The sequence below is a fragment of the Belonocnema kinseyi genome, chromosome 6, assembly GCF_010883055.1.
Source record: "Belonocnema kinseyi isolate 2016_QV_RU_SX_M_011 chromosome 6, B_treatae_v1, whole genome shotgun sequence".
Lineage (NCBI taxonomy): Eukaryota > Metazoa > Arthropoda > Insecta > Hymenoptera > Cynipidae > Belonocnema > Belonocnema kinseyi.
Window position 1 is genome coordinate 114,071,057 of NC_046662.1, and position 15,502 is coordinate 114,086,558.

A 15,502-nucleotide genomic window follows, 5' to 3' on the forward strand; every position below is an offset into this window, starting at 1 on the left:
ATCTGTCAGATGAGACGTTTGTATCTGCTTCTGACAGTATCCTTTATAGATGTCACATCCTGAATGCGGCTCTGTGGCACGTCCAGGTATGTATAAGTCTCTCCAGCGCAAAGGTGTTTGCCGCAAAAGTACCCATCGGAATGGCAAAGTGCTAGAGATAGTGGCAATAATGTAAGGCAAAAGAGGTGTGGGCTCATGGTGTCGCCCTGAAAGACACCTCTCTGAAGGGTGACCTTGTTAGTTGTCACACGATTTTTTCCAGATGAGATAGTAAATCTGGTGTTCCAAAGCGGCATCAATCTCTCTATGCACCTAATTATTTCCGGATGAACCTTTAAGATTTCCAAAAGACAGATGATAAATCTATGGGAGGTCGAATCGAAAGTTTTCCGATCATCAATCCAGGCCATCGATAGGTCACGCTGGTAGAATGCTGCATCTTTGCAGACACATCTATCGATGAGCAAGTTCTCCCGACATTCAACTACGCCTTTCTTTGAGCCTCGTTGTTCATACATTTCTTGCCACACAGGTTCAATTGCCCAAACAATCCTAGCATTTAGGATAGCTGTGAATATCTTAGAAAGTGTGTTCAAACAAGTTATTGGCCTGTTATTCTTCGGGTCAGCTAAGATGCCTATTTTCGGCAGGAGTATTGTGTACCCTTCCACCAACCACTCCAGAATCAGCTCTTGCGACTTCAAATATGAGGTGAAAAGACGGTCCAAGTGCTGATGGGTTGAAGAAAACTTCTTCCACCAGAAGATTTTGAGACAATCTAATCCCGGTGCGAAATAGTTCTTCATCCCTCTTAATACTTTTTTCACCTCCTCGATAGTGATGGGTGGGCATTCTTTATCAGGTGTTATGAGGGCAACACATAACTCCTTGAAGCTATTAATATTTTCTGATTCTTCGTCCAGTCTGCACTTTGTAGACTTCCCTCCAAAATACTTCAACCGCCTCTGGTTTGAGTGGGTGTTCGGCAGCAACTGGAGGGTCTTGGAAGAGTCCAGATAGGTCAGAGAGAAACTGTTGATTTTCTCTGACCCACCTTTCCCTCCGCTCTAGACTTCTCTTAGCGTCAGATAGTATCCGAATTTTCTCAAAAATATGCTGCCTGATGGTCAGCAGCGTTGACTTATTAAGTGTGTGATAACGGGTCCGGAGTTCGCGCGCGAACTTTCGAACCTTGGCGGTAAAATTCCTGCCAGATGTGATGTAGTCAATCACACATTGAATGCGGGACGCGTACTGTCTTGCCCAGCCTATCTTTATGGCAAGTTGATGCATTCGTCTTTTGGTCTTATGATCAGCCGTTGGTTTTGTTTTACGGTTTGCATCGGGCAAAGCTCTCTCTGCATTGTACACACAATAATTGATAGCCCAGAGGTCGGATTCCCCGAAAAAATGTCCACTAAGCTCGTCATCCATTTCAGCCAGTTCTTTAGGCTTGAGAGAAACCTTGGTTTTGATATTTCTCCGGGTCGTAAAGCATCGCTCTTCCTCTATTGGATGCCTGCCCGTGGTTGTTCTTAGTATCGCCTCTCTTTCTCTGTTGCCGGCTTATTCTAGCTGTGGTAGAGTAGGAGTTCCACTTACATAGCCCCTTTTTCGGAGTAGTTCAGCATGGTTTCGCAGACGTTGCTGTGAAAAGTGCGATGGCTCCGGGTGTTTCTCGCACCACAGAGCATGCAGCCGTTACACATAACCCCGTTCAGGGGCCACACTCGCATTGTAGCACTCTAGCAAGTGGTGATTCAGTCGCTCCGACTACCCGAAGGTCGCGAGATCCCGCCGATCCATCGCATTGAATCCATTTTCATTGGCTCCCCCAGCTCTAGATTGGTCGGCATTGTTGGCCGACCCATTGTCGGGAGCCCTGCGCGTTCTGTTGTTTTGAACCGCATTTACTACAACTATGTTTGGTGTTGTCATTGTTGTTCCCACGAGAAGCTAGGGAAAGCGGTTGATCCATCCTTATGGAGCCCCCCATGCCAGGATAAGGCTGCTTACTCTGAGATGTCGCCCGGTATCACAGAGTCACCGTTCTAGACACCTCACCCAGGTGCCATTCAGCTTTCAGCACGATTTTCACACCTCCGCTTGGGGTTTAATTCCTTCGGGACCACCCCTGGACAATTGTCCGCGACTGTTTATTTATTTTTGTAACCATAATCAGGAGAAACCCTTGGTACAGAGACCCTCTGTCCGCAACCCGAGAACGCGTTCGGTGGCTTTGTCATAGGCCCCTCAGTTTGATTCTAGAAGAATCAAAACTGAACCGAATGGCTCTCCAGCGGGGAATCGAACCGCGGTCTCCCGCATGACAGGCGGGGATACTGACCACTATACTACCAAAGATATATATATATATATATATATATATATATATAATCAGATTGCATAGAAACCTACCTTGCCGATATTCTACAGATATAGTGGTTCGTGCTATGTTTCGACAATATGCTTAATGGCTTCAGCAAATTATACTGCACAATTTTTTGTAAACAACTTCAAGTTTATTTTTAGTGACGCCTTACATTTTTTAAACTTTAAAAACATTATATGTGTCTATTATAATTTAGAACCTTCTAGAACATTGAGGTAAAGATTGTGAGATTTTAATAGAGACAGTAAATCTTATGTAGCATGTACACCTTAGAGAGAAAGATATATGGAGAGAGAGAGAGAGAGAAAGAAAAAGACATGTATTAAAAAATGTTTAAATTCAAAAATAATTTTGTAAAACATTTTTTTTTCACGAGGGCCTGGTGAAAAATGTTCAAGAACACACCGTGAAGGGTCTGCACTTCTCGGTAGTGTGGGGATCTTAGTTGGCACATCACTACAATGACCTGACATATATAATATTCAATTATACTTTGCGTATAATTATACATTATACAAAGTCAACTCTGTCAATATAACGATACTACCAAGGACGCACTAAAAAACACCACCCTTTCTCCTTGGCATTAATTCCCCCCTGGAACCACTTTCGCATTACTTTAGGGGGGTGCCGTTTTCTTGCCTTCTAAGGCTTCTCCTGCTTTTCTGTTGTATTGGCATCTTGTCCCAACCAAGATGTGCGCATCGTCCTCAGTAGTGCGGTGAAACCGCACGTCGGGCTCGTCGGCTTTTGACATCATGACTGGGCTTAGACATTTACTGCTGTCATCTAGTAGGCTTCCTTAGTGGGGCGGCCTCCCTAAGTGACATACATCCTTTATACCCTAGCAGATGATTAGGCCGGGGTTTCTCACTTCGTGCTGCGCACAGGAAGCACAAGGAAGCGCTGACGCACTCTGCAGACTTGTGGCCCTCCGCGCCGTATCTCCAGCATCTTTTGGTCCGATCAGGATCCTTGTAGCTCGCTGCCCTGTGGCCGAAGCCGAGGCAGTGGTAGAAACGGATGGCCTCTATCTTCTTGCATACACGACAGGACATCCATCCCACCTTCAGATGTCCCGCGTGCTCTAGCTTTGTCGCTATTTCCTCAACAATCTCAACAAAGGCCTTCAGAGTACCTCTAAAGGCCCTTTTAGTGAGGCACACCTTCATTTCGCCAACGGGCTGCCACAATATGCCACAATATGCTTAATGGCTTCAGCAAATTATACTGCACAATTTTTTTGTAAACAACTTCAACTTTATTTTTAGTGACGCATTACATTTTGTAAACTGCAAAAACGTTATATGTGTCTATTATAATTTAGAACCTTCTAGAACATTGAGGTAAATATTGTGAGATAATAATAGAGACAGTAAATCTTATGTAGCATTTATACCTTAGAGAGAAAGATATATGGAGAGAGAGAGAGACATATATTAAAATATGTTTCAATTCAAAAATAATGTTGTATAATTTGGAATATTGTAGAAGGATTTACGATTGAGCGACTCGAAAAATACCAGAAGATTCTGAAGAGGTCCTTTTACATACAGTAGATCACTGCGAAAGGTTTTTAATTCATTGATATAGCCCCCCCCCCCCCATTACTGCTACTTATATTTGAAAACTGATGTCTGTCTTTTAGCAGATATTTTCGAGAATTTCAGATTTAATTATTTCTCCACCTACAATTTAGATCCACTTCATTTCTAATATTGACTATTCACTTCAAATATGGGCTTTGGTTAGAGAAACGAAAATGTTTTTAGAATAAATAAATTGAATTACATTTAACTAGTTCTCAAACTAAGAAATATTATTCAATGATATCAACCTCTCGCATTTCATCAACAACTGAAATAATTTCGTTTGCATTATTTGCGATTCCAGCTAATTGAGCTTGTACAAGAAAGCGTAATCAATCTACAAGTTCGTTTGGATCTTTACAGTAATCTAACATTTTGCCTTCGGTTTTCGCATCTATTTCATCTTCCAAGGAAAGCTCACTTTCATCATCATTATCATCATCATTATCATCATTATCATTAAAATTATCATTATCATTAACATCATTATCATCAGCATAATTTTTTATTATTACAGATGGTGAATTATCATTTTGGCTGAATTCTTCTTCTTTTTCTCCCTCTTCTTCCTCTACTCTTTGCTTCTTCACAAGCGGTTCCACCTCATGTTTAAACTTTTGAGTAATGCATGATAGATTCTTCAGTGGAGAGAATTGTGGTTACCAGGCTTTCTTAATATTTTTTTTCTTATCAGGTTTAAAAATCTTATGCTTCCGATAAATTGCTTTCCTATCCTTATCAATCAGCCTGCTACTGCCTTGAATTGTTCTTAGACTTTCAGGTAGCTTTTAAATTTGGTAAGTCTCTCTTATTCTGTTTATGAGTGTTTGCTAAGCAAGAGTATTTCTCATGCCTTTTAAAATTATCAAGTCTTGAATAAATCCTGGAACAACTTGAACATGTGAAAGTCATCCTGTCACTGACACAGTAAGAATGGTTGTCAATGCATGAAAGCTGAGCTTATAAACTCCTCCTCCTTTTCCAGCTTCTTTTCCTCCTTTTCCAACTCCTCACTCAACCAGCTAAAAACATTTTTGTTTCTTTAACCAAAGCCCATATTTTAAGTGAATAGTTAATATTAGAAATGAAGTGGATCTAAATTTTAGGTGGAAAAATAATTCAATCCGAAATTCTCGAAATTATCTACTAAAAGACAGACATCAGTTTTCAAATATAAGTAGCAGTATTGGGGTTCTTGGCAGCAGTGACTCACTTGCTCAGTCGCTCGCTTGCAATATTATTATTACGTGGGACCTATCGGGTCTTCATTGCTAATAGTTTATTCCACATCCTAGCTATATCAATAAATTCTAAACCTGTTGCAGTGATCCATTGTATGTAAAAGGACCTCTTCAGAATCTGCTGGTATTTTTCGAGTCACTGAATCGTAAAGCCTTCTGCAATATTCCAAATTTTACACAATTATTTTTGAATTTAAACATATTTTAATGCATGTCTCTCTCTCTCTCTCTCTCTCTCTCTCTCTCGATATATCTTTCTCTCTAAAGTATACAAGCATATTGTATATAAGGTATACAAGTATATTGTGGCATATTGTGGAAGCCCGTTGGCGAAACGAAGGTGTACCTCACTAAAAGGGCCTTTAGAGGTACTCTGAAGTCGTTTGTTGAAATTAGTGAGGAAATAGCGACAAAGCTAGTGCACGCGGGACATCTGAAGGTGGGATGGATATCCTGTCGTGTACGCAAGAAGATAGAGGTCATCCGTTGCTACCGCTGCCTCGGCTTCGGCCACAGGGCAGCGAGCTGCAAGGGTCCTGGTCGGACCAAAATATGCTGGAGGTGCGGCGCGAAGGGCCACCAGTGTCTCCAGAACGTGGGATTTTTCGACCCCCACCACTCTCCCATATGGGAGCGACACAATCAATCGTAGCGTGTCCGTGAGTCGGCTCTGCTACATGTTGCGTAGGCCAGCCTTCTGAAGAGCCGAAAATGCAAGAGCACGAGCCCGAGTCCCCCCGACTTCACGATTCGTTTTCGGTGGCCAACTGGCTATTTGGAGTTTTTAAGTAAACTGAATTTCGCAGGGTGTCAAGAAAATGAAAGTTCAGGCAATTTATTGCGCAATTTTGTTGCACATTTAAAAAAAATTTATTTTAGTTAAAAAAATGACCATTCAAATTTGCCTAAGTTTAAGAGATATTCAGGAATTTTGAAACGATTAGAAAATAGTTAAAATTTGTAAAGATGTTGTTAAAGAATTTTGTAAGGTTTCACGAAAATGAAGAAAATTCTTTGAGGTTTCTACGAATAATTACTATAACTTTTTATTTTGAAAAAATAATTTTTAAAAATTCCAATACATTTTAAACTATGTTTAAAATTCTCAATAAAGAATCTGAAGATTTTAAGGCAATCTTTTTCATTATGCCGAAGTTCAAAGAAAATCAAGACAAATTTAAATAGTTTTTAATTATTAGAAGGCTTAGAAGGTCCGACAAAATTAGAAACAGAACTTTTTCGCGATTGGTAGGAAAATTTGTAATGACTTTTTATTATATAAAACGTACTTAATGAGAATATTAAAAAAGGTTTTTAAACACGTGAAAGGATTTCCTAAAATTGAAAAGAAGACTGTAGAAGATTTTAAAGCAAAATCAGAAACTTAGATTTTTTAAGAGTTCAAACATAAATTTTAGAAACTTTAAAGGAATTCCGAAAGATTTCAAGGAGGTGAAACTGTTTTTCTTAAAATTCCTGGGAAAAGTTGAGAAGATTATGAATAAATTTTTTCATATCTTGAATTAAGGAACATAATTCTTGTTAGGCCTTCTTGTGAAATGTTGTTACGCAATTTTTTAAATTATATGTATTTTGAAAGGATATAAAACTAATAAAAACTTGTAAAGGTTTTTCAAAAATTTGATAAGTTTTCATGAATGTGAAAAAAATATTTTAGGTTCCTAGAAATAATAGAAATAATTTTTTATTTCGAAAAATTGACTTAATAGTAGATTATTTTTGAGCATTTCAAAAAATTCAAAAAGAGGTAAAAAATTGTCAAAGTATCTTAAAAAGTTTAAAAGCCATTTTTTTTAATTTCGAAAAATAACAAAAAATCTGGAAAAATTTGATTAATTTTTAAAGATTATAAAACCTGAGAAGATTAAAAAAAAATTATTTTTCTAATTATCGTGTGAACAATTTGAATGATTTTCGATTTTGAAAAATGTGCTTTAAAAGAAAATTAAAGAAGATTTTTAAACACATCAAAAAATTTCCTAAAATTTCGAAAAAGAGTGTAGAAAGCTTTAAAATCAACATTTCTTAATTCGATAACAATACAAATTTAAAACAAATGTAAATAATCGAATAAATTCAATAAACATTGAGTAGAATTGATGAGATTAAAAAAGAATTGATGAGATTAAAAAAGAATTTAAGCTTCAGAAGAGTTTTAGAAACGTCGGATAAACTGATTCAAAAAACTCAAAAACTTGAAAATTCTGTAATTGTGTACAATTATCAGTCTTTAAAATTAAAATGATTTTTTTTTAAATTAAATTTTTTCAACTGCATGCTTCAGTATAAACTACAATCTTTAAGTTAAAAAATGTATTTTTTAAATTAATTTCTTAGGTTGAAAATTTAACTATTTTGTCGAAAATTTGTTTTTCATTTGTGAAAAATTAATTGTTTACTAAAATTATGACTAAGGCATGCAGAACAAAATTTGAAACATTTTAGACCCAGAAGTCTTGTCTCCTATATCTATTTACATAAAGTCCATTATATTTGCCTCTTCGCAATAAGCATAATGGTTCTAAGGTAACTCAGGATTTCAAAACCTGAATAGATTTGAGGAGCAGCTAGATCGTCATTCGTGAAGTCGGGAGAGCTCGGATTCCTGCTCGTGCATTTTCGGCTTTACACGAGGCTGGGCTTCGCAACATTTAACAGAGTCAACTCACCGACACGCTACGTTAGAATGTGTCGCTCCCAGATGGGAGATTACTGCATGTGTTCATTAAATTTGTTTATAATATTGAGAATTATAATCTTTAGAGAAATTTTTTTTTAGTATTATATAATTTCTATTCAAATTTCTTGCAATATAACTAAATAAAACGTATGATTATGGAAAATCATAGAAAACATATTTTCAACAAATAATTTGTTTATACAAAATTTAGTTGTTTAATATATGATACTGGAACATCTTTAGCTAATATTACTCTATGAAACGTAAGTGATTTCAACACTTTCCCTGTTATTGACGAGCACCGAGAACGTCAAATATAAAATAGCCATTTTTCGTCATATTTGTTTATTTATAAAAAGTTGAAAACATAATTTAAAAATCAGACTCAACAACTCACTTAGAAATCTTAAAAGCTTTTTTTCAAATTTGTTTTGTTCAAATCGCTCAATACTTGTGGGCTACACGTTATTTTAAACCAAAAATGTCTTTTTTTTCCACTGGGGGCCGGGAGTAAGAAAATGAGATCATATGAACTCCCATCTAACACAACGCTGCTGAAAGTTGGTTGAACTTCTCAGCATAAAACACTAACCAGCTATGACTGTTGGTTGAAACTAATCGCCCCCCTTCCCCGCCCCAAACCCTCATTAATCGAAGTTTCGCGGGCCACTGAGGTAGGGATTTAATTTAGAAGTTAAAAAAGGTAAGGCTGATGTGTAGACCATATGTGCTACGTTTAAATTGCAAAAATAACATTGTAAATGAGCAAATTCAGTTTTTGAAAATCCGACAGAAGTTGCAATAAAATGTTTAATAACACATTTTTTAAAAGAATGCGTTGTTTTTGTAGAGACAATGAAACTACGTCTGTTTTAATATCTGTGCATGTTAGGAGTTCTAATAATACATATTTATGGAAATGATATACAAGTCGGGAGACAAACTCGAGTGAGAAGCGCGAGATACGTGATGAGAATGTGATCATTTAAGCCAAAGGAGTTTTAAAAAAAGAGAATTCAGTATCACCAAATTACTGTTGTCGATGCTTTGATCTTTTTAGTTTAAATGAATCTGTTTATAAGTGTAGGTAAAATACAAAGACCGAGTGCGGAGCGCGAGATAAATACAGTGTCAAGCGCGGAGCACGAGATAAATATATTATTGAGCGAGAAACGCAAGAACCAACATTCGCGCGCCCTAGGCGTGCTGAAACATGCGAATTACAAATACATTAGGTACATTAGAATTACAAATAAAACTAAGCATGATTTTGATGTCGGGTGTTTCCGCCTTTTTTGTATTTATAAATGTATCGTGCTTATTTGATGAGCATTTTGCCCTCATCAAGATTAATTAGTAAAGTATTTGCTTCATCGTAGAGGAAGCATTAATAATTATTTCAAATATTTTTAACTGATCATGAGAATGTTTAAAAATATCAGATGGTGCCCACAATAAAAATACAAATATGTCAATTTATTTGACTCATACCAAGGAGTCTTTTCCACTATTGCATGAACAACTTAGGGCGTATCAAATAAAAAGTAGTTTGCGCGAAGTTCTAAAAGTGATAAAAGCTTTCTTTTGAGATTCAAAAATAATCCCTGAAATATTCATAAAAAAATCCTTCTGTCTCCGCATAGTAGATATAGAAAAAAATCACAAAAAAGGAAACATTTCTTTTAAATTAAAAACCAAAATTTTTTAATATTATGTATGTAGCGGTAATGTCATCAAAATGTTGTTAACCTACCTAAGTAAGCTTAAAATTTCAAAATATCGCAAAATATCAATTTTCACGTTATTTTTTTAGAGCTACGGCAATTTTCTCGGCTATTTGGCAAAGAAATGTGATATAGCATATTTGAAGGTTAATGTATTGCAAATATGTTACTAAATTAAATATGACAAATAATAATATTAAAATCATTGTTGTTGGCTTTGAATCACAAGGAAATATCTAAAAGTAATATATTGCGTTTTATTTCACAATGAAATTAATTTTCGGTATTCATTTCTTTGCTATGCAGCTAGGAATCGACTTGATTAAAATTTTTTTTTTAATTTAGATACAAAAAATTAATTTTATTGGCAAATAAAGAGCAATATGTAACTTTTAAATACTTTTTTGTAATTCAAAGTTGACAACAATGATTAAAATCTCAACATTTCTTTTATATTATTGTTTCAATATATGTCAAATATATTCTTATTAACGTATATCACAAACTAAGTGGTCATATATTCGATAAATTTTCTGTAACTTTAGAGAAGTGTTTTTGACTCCTAAAAGAAATTTTTCATCGCTGTTAGAACTTCGCGCATACAACTTTTTTCTATATGTCCTCTGAACATATTATGTCATAAAGGAGAACAAGTAATCTAAAACTGAATGTTTATTATGCAAATAGTCGTGGTACATGCATTTTGAATATTATGTTTTTGAATTAACAATAGCTGAATTAGAAAAAATGCTATGTGTTGATCTTTATTCCTCATTGAGCACAATAGACATCCCGCTTACCGAGGGTTGTCCGCAACAGCTGCTATATCATTGACGGGGTACCTAGTACGCGCCTAATTTATAGACAAGACATAAAAATTTTGAGATAAATATGACGAGTGTATTCTTCTTGAGGTCGATGACCAAAGGAGCGCGAGCTACTTGGGATTCTTCCCCTTCCAGTGGAACCCTTACCCCTGACACCTGTCTTGACGCGCTTAGTCTATTGGCTTTTACGAGTCCAGGGGTATGTAAATTTTTAGATGGGTTACCAAAAACAATTAAACGAAGTATTTAGTCAAAACATTATTTATCTAAAAGGACTTGAACAGAGCTTTGAAGCAAAAGAAAATTACATGACTTTAATGTTAATACTCAATGAAAAAATAATTGATGTGCATGAGTTTAATTGAACCGACTATAATTCGATTTGCCTGACCTACAAATTTAAATTCAGTCGAAGTTATTGAAACCAGCTGCAGGTAAGATTCAGAGTTTTATTTATGTCTTTATATCAAAGTCCTGCTTTGGGCATGATTCACTTATATTGATTAAATTGGTTTATTTTTAAAGCTAGCAAAATAAATAAATCCACTTTTATATCCTAATTAAATTAGGTTATTAATGTTGAATAAAAACTAGTTATTCGAAAGCATTAAATTTTTGAGCGGCATACAATCTTTTATTATAAAAAATTAATGGAATGTAAAAAACCGATGAAAAATAATGTTCGTGTCTGAAAATTTTTTTTCAAACCTCATTAACTATCAGGATTGTATCTGAGAAGCTCAATGAATAAATAAAGCATTTTTTCGGTACAAATTTTTGGAGCTGGAAAACTGACTATTTGTACGAAAATTTTGTTAAGAATAGACGGATTTTTTGGTACTTATGTATACTGCCATTCAACATCTGAATGTCATCATATTTTAAATATCATTAATAATTTTCCAATTTTCTCTGAAATTAAGTTTATGAACCACATTTTTTATTCGTCATTCTCAAAAGCAGATAATATATTATTGAAAAACACTATTTTTTTACATCATGTGACAACCCTATTCATTAAATAAAATTTGGATTTAATGTTAATAAACATTGATCTGTTTTGTTTTTTGAAATTGTAGAGAATATTTTAAAGAACAAAATGATCTATTGTTTATTGAGATTAAATAAAAATTAAGATATGTTATAAAGTTTTAGAAAAACACCAAATGTCATGTAACTATAGTTATAAAAATAATTTGTACTGAAAATTAATCATTTCAAAAAAACATATTGCTGTCTGTTTCAAAATACATTGAAGTTGATGACGGTTATATTTTTCCTGATTTTATAAACCTGGTGGCTCGGTTTGAAATTTCAAATTTTTCACCTCGATCACAGCTTAAGTCGATTTAAAAAATTCGACTCCTGAAATGAAACTGTGATATTTTAATTAATTTAAATAAATATAAGTGAAGTGCTACAAATTATTATGAGGATTTTTTTACTCTTTCAACGAATTTTAAAAATATAAAAAAAATGATGATGCGAAATGAAAGAAATCTTTTACATGAACTAATTAAGCGTAAGGCACTGATTTGCTTTATCGAACACTTATATCCAAGCATGTAGTTATATTTGAATATTTCTTGTCGTAGTTTTCAACTGTTCACTAACGTTATAGTAAAAAATGACACTTATATTCTCACTAAAAGTAAAAAAAGGGACTATCCCTGTGAAGTTGCACCCACACTATTTAAAATTCGAAAAATGTTTTAAATTCGGAGAACCTCTTTTTCTTGATAGGTTATAGTCATAGTTCTGACTTTTAAAGGGTAAAAAATTCACTTTTCGAAAATAGAGGGCTGACTTCACGTTCCCTCCCAACTTTTCGAAAATAAATACTTTTTTTGCAGGAACTATTAATCTCCAAAGAGTTCTACAGTTCTATGAAAATAAAATTTCGAAAAAATAAAAATCTTAAAGTTACAAAAGTTTAGATATTGAAACATATAGTATTTGATATATGGATAACATATTTTGAATGAAGAAATTTTAAGAGTTCCAAGCGCGTCCATCAGAATTCTACTGTCTCCTGGAAGAGGTCTACCGAAAAGTCTCATGCCACTTTTCCATCAACGAAAATTTAAAAAAACTACTCGAAAACCGGAACGTGACAACAAGTCGCCGTCGACTAATCGCCGGACTAGTCGCGGGACAAGTAATTGCTAGGACATCTAGTTGCTAGGCTTAGTCTTAATTTTATTTTCCTTACATAATTTTGGAATGTTCGCATAATACCACATAGTTTTATATTTTCTGGTAAAATATATAATGTAATCTTGTAAAATCTGTTTTCTCAACAAAAATCATTTACTCTTAACGAATTTTAAGAGTAATACTGCATCATTAATTAATTCGTGTAATTAGTTCCAGCAAATAACCGTGGGGTTATAGTCATTGGGTGGAAATGATTTTCTAAAATTTTATTGAGAAATGATCAACCCTTAATTTACAAAAAGTAAATAATAAGTACTTTTCTCCAATTTTTTGAAAACAAGTCGATGTAATATATTTGTAATATTCTTAGCGCATCTTAAAACCAGTGAAGAACGTTTTCAGGCAATTAAACATACTATTATTATTATTGATATCTATGTTCATAAGATTGCTGTTTGTTTTCTTCGTTCATACAAAATCTCTCTTTATAAATCTTTAATAAATACGCAGTATGTATTTAATTAGTATAGGATTTTCGAACGTAAAATAAATCACTGACACACAATGGGAGGAAATGCACTTTTTTCGATCAAAAATGTCTAGAGCCTTCAATTTTTGTCCGATTTTTAATAATTTTTTTCAAATTAAAAGTATAAAAGTATGGAAAAACTGAAATGTTGTACATAACAATTTTTGACGCTTGAATAACTGAGCAGGGAAACTTTATATTGTCTTATATGAACCTTCAGGGACTCATAGAATACAAATAAATTCTTTATTATTACATTTATTTATTATAAACACATTTTATGTACAAATTGACAAATGGTCTTATAATCGGTAAACATTTTTTTTGCTAAAAAGCTTCATATTAATGTAGGAAGCACATTTAATTACAAAACTAATTTAACACTTGATAATAACCGTTGTTATAAACAATTCTTGTGGCAGAATATAAACATTGAAGTTATTATATTTTACTAAATATTTTTAAAGACACATTTTTTGTTAAATATTCGTAGCCAATCTAGCCATAAAAGAAAATTAAAATTTGATGAAATCTTAAATTTAAATATTTTGTCACGAGAAATATTTATAACAATACTCATTGGTAACTTCTCGAATATTTGTGCGACTAGCAGTCATTCGGCCAATAGCTTAAAACATTTCGAGTGCAAAAAAAAAATTCTATGCGAAAGGGCGCACATTTTGAATTTGTTAATCTAATTTGTTTATGAAAATTTAAATTCTGATATTTTACGTAATATTAATAAATATTTATTATTTTAAGGAATACCTGAAGTCGTTCTGGCGATTGAAGACAATTATAATTTGAAAAAATCTCAAATTTTAATATTTTGCCACAAGAATCGCTTATAACAATGGTTACTATGAACTTTTTAATTAATTTTGTAATTAAATGTCATTCCTACATTATTATAAAGCACCTTAGCAAACAGAAAATTTTTTTATCAATAATAAGACTATTTGCTAACTTGTTCATGAAATTTGTTCATAACATATAAATGGAATAATGAACAAATTATTTGTATTCTATGCGTCCCTAATTATTCATTTAAGTCAATATAAAGTTTAACTAGTCAATTATTAAAGCGTGAAAAATTATTAGGTACAAAATTTCAGATTTTCCATAATCTAAGTGGAAAAATTATTAATAAACAAACAGAGGAGACAAAAGTTCGGAGTGTCAAGCTCTTCAGAATTTGATGAACTTTAATTATGAAAAAATAATAAAAATTTGAACCCAAATTGAAGGCTCTGGAAATTTTTTAACGAAAAAAATGCATTAAAGGTGTGATCAAAAGAAGAACGTGACGGCCGTAAGTCAGCATTAGCCTAAAAACGTAAAATCCGCACACTTTGCTGAATGAAGTGCGCCAAAGTGCGCCTTCTTTTGTTTACAAAGTAGGATCTATAATGCGTAGATCACGAAGGAATAATAAGGAGACCCAACTGCCAGTGGGAAGCCATTTGAAACTGGCAATAGAAACACTACCGTAAGTGGTAGGCACAGTACAGAATAATCTTAAATTTTCGTGCGCAGGTGCGCAGTTGTCCTCCTCCTGCACGTGGAAAAGTGTGCGAGTGAGAAAGTTTGTCAAATTGACGTAAGTTAGATGTTGTGTTCTTTTGCTGATCAGCATATTCTCAAGGGTCTAATAAGCTCTGAGAAATTCTCCCCAGGCACTCAGGTAGATATATTTAAAGGTCCAGGTAGTTTGTTCAACTGTTTTAAAGGGCGATGATCAATTCCGCCCCAGCTACCTGTGTACCGTCCCCCACTACGCGGCTTCCCCTCACACCGTCGAGCTGCTGCCACTGAGCTTGGTCAGCGGGGGGCCTTTGTTCCTAATGAGGCCTAAAATATGGAATATAAAATTTTTTGAATTTCACACTTAGTAAATCACAAATATGATATTCGAAATCTACGAATTATAACGATTCCAACGATATGTTGTTTGACTCATAAAGTTGACAATTAAAGAATTAGTATTCATTTTTATGTTCAATTTTATGTACAATTTTATGAAAAATTTTCCAGTATTGGAATATCATAAATTTTATTTATTGCCCAGACAAACGTATTTCTCAAACTTGTCCCTTAATAATTCAAACGGGAACTTACTTCAAGTGCAATAGCATTGATTCACCTTTCCAGTACCAGAATTCTTAATCCAAGAACAAGCGTGAATTTATTCAAAATCAGATTGATGGTTACGAACTCGGAAAGATTTCTCGTTTCTATTGTGTAAAATCGGTATCTTCATATTATCGCATCCACTGAACTGATCGCATACGCTATTAATAAGATTAAGTGGAATTTATGCAATCATTTATAATCAGAACGTT

At 34.0% G+C, this 15,502-nt stretch overlaps 1 non-coding gene across 1 annotated transcript; it reads right to left on the bottom strand.

Moving 5' to 3' along the window:
- Window positions 1–2,292: 2,292 nt before the first annotated feature.
- Trnad-guc lies at window positions 2,293–2,364 on the bottom strand. The gene has a single exon. It is a non-coding gene; the product is annotated as a tRNA-Asp (tRNA).
- Window positions 2,365–15,502: the final 13,138 nt, after the last annotated feature.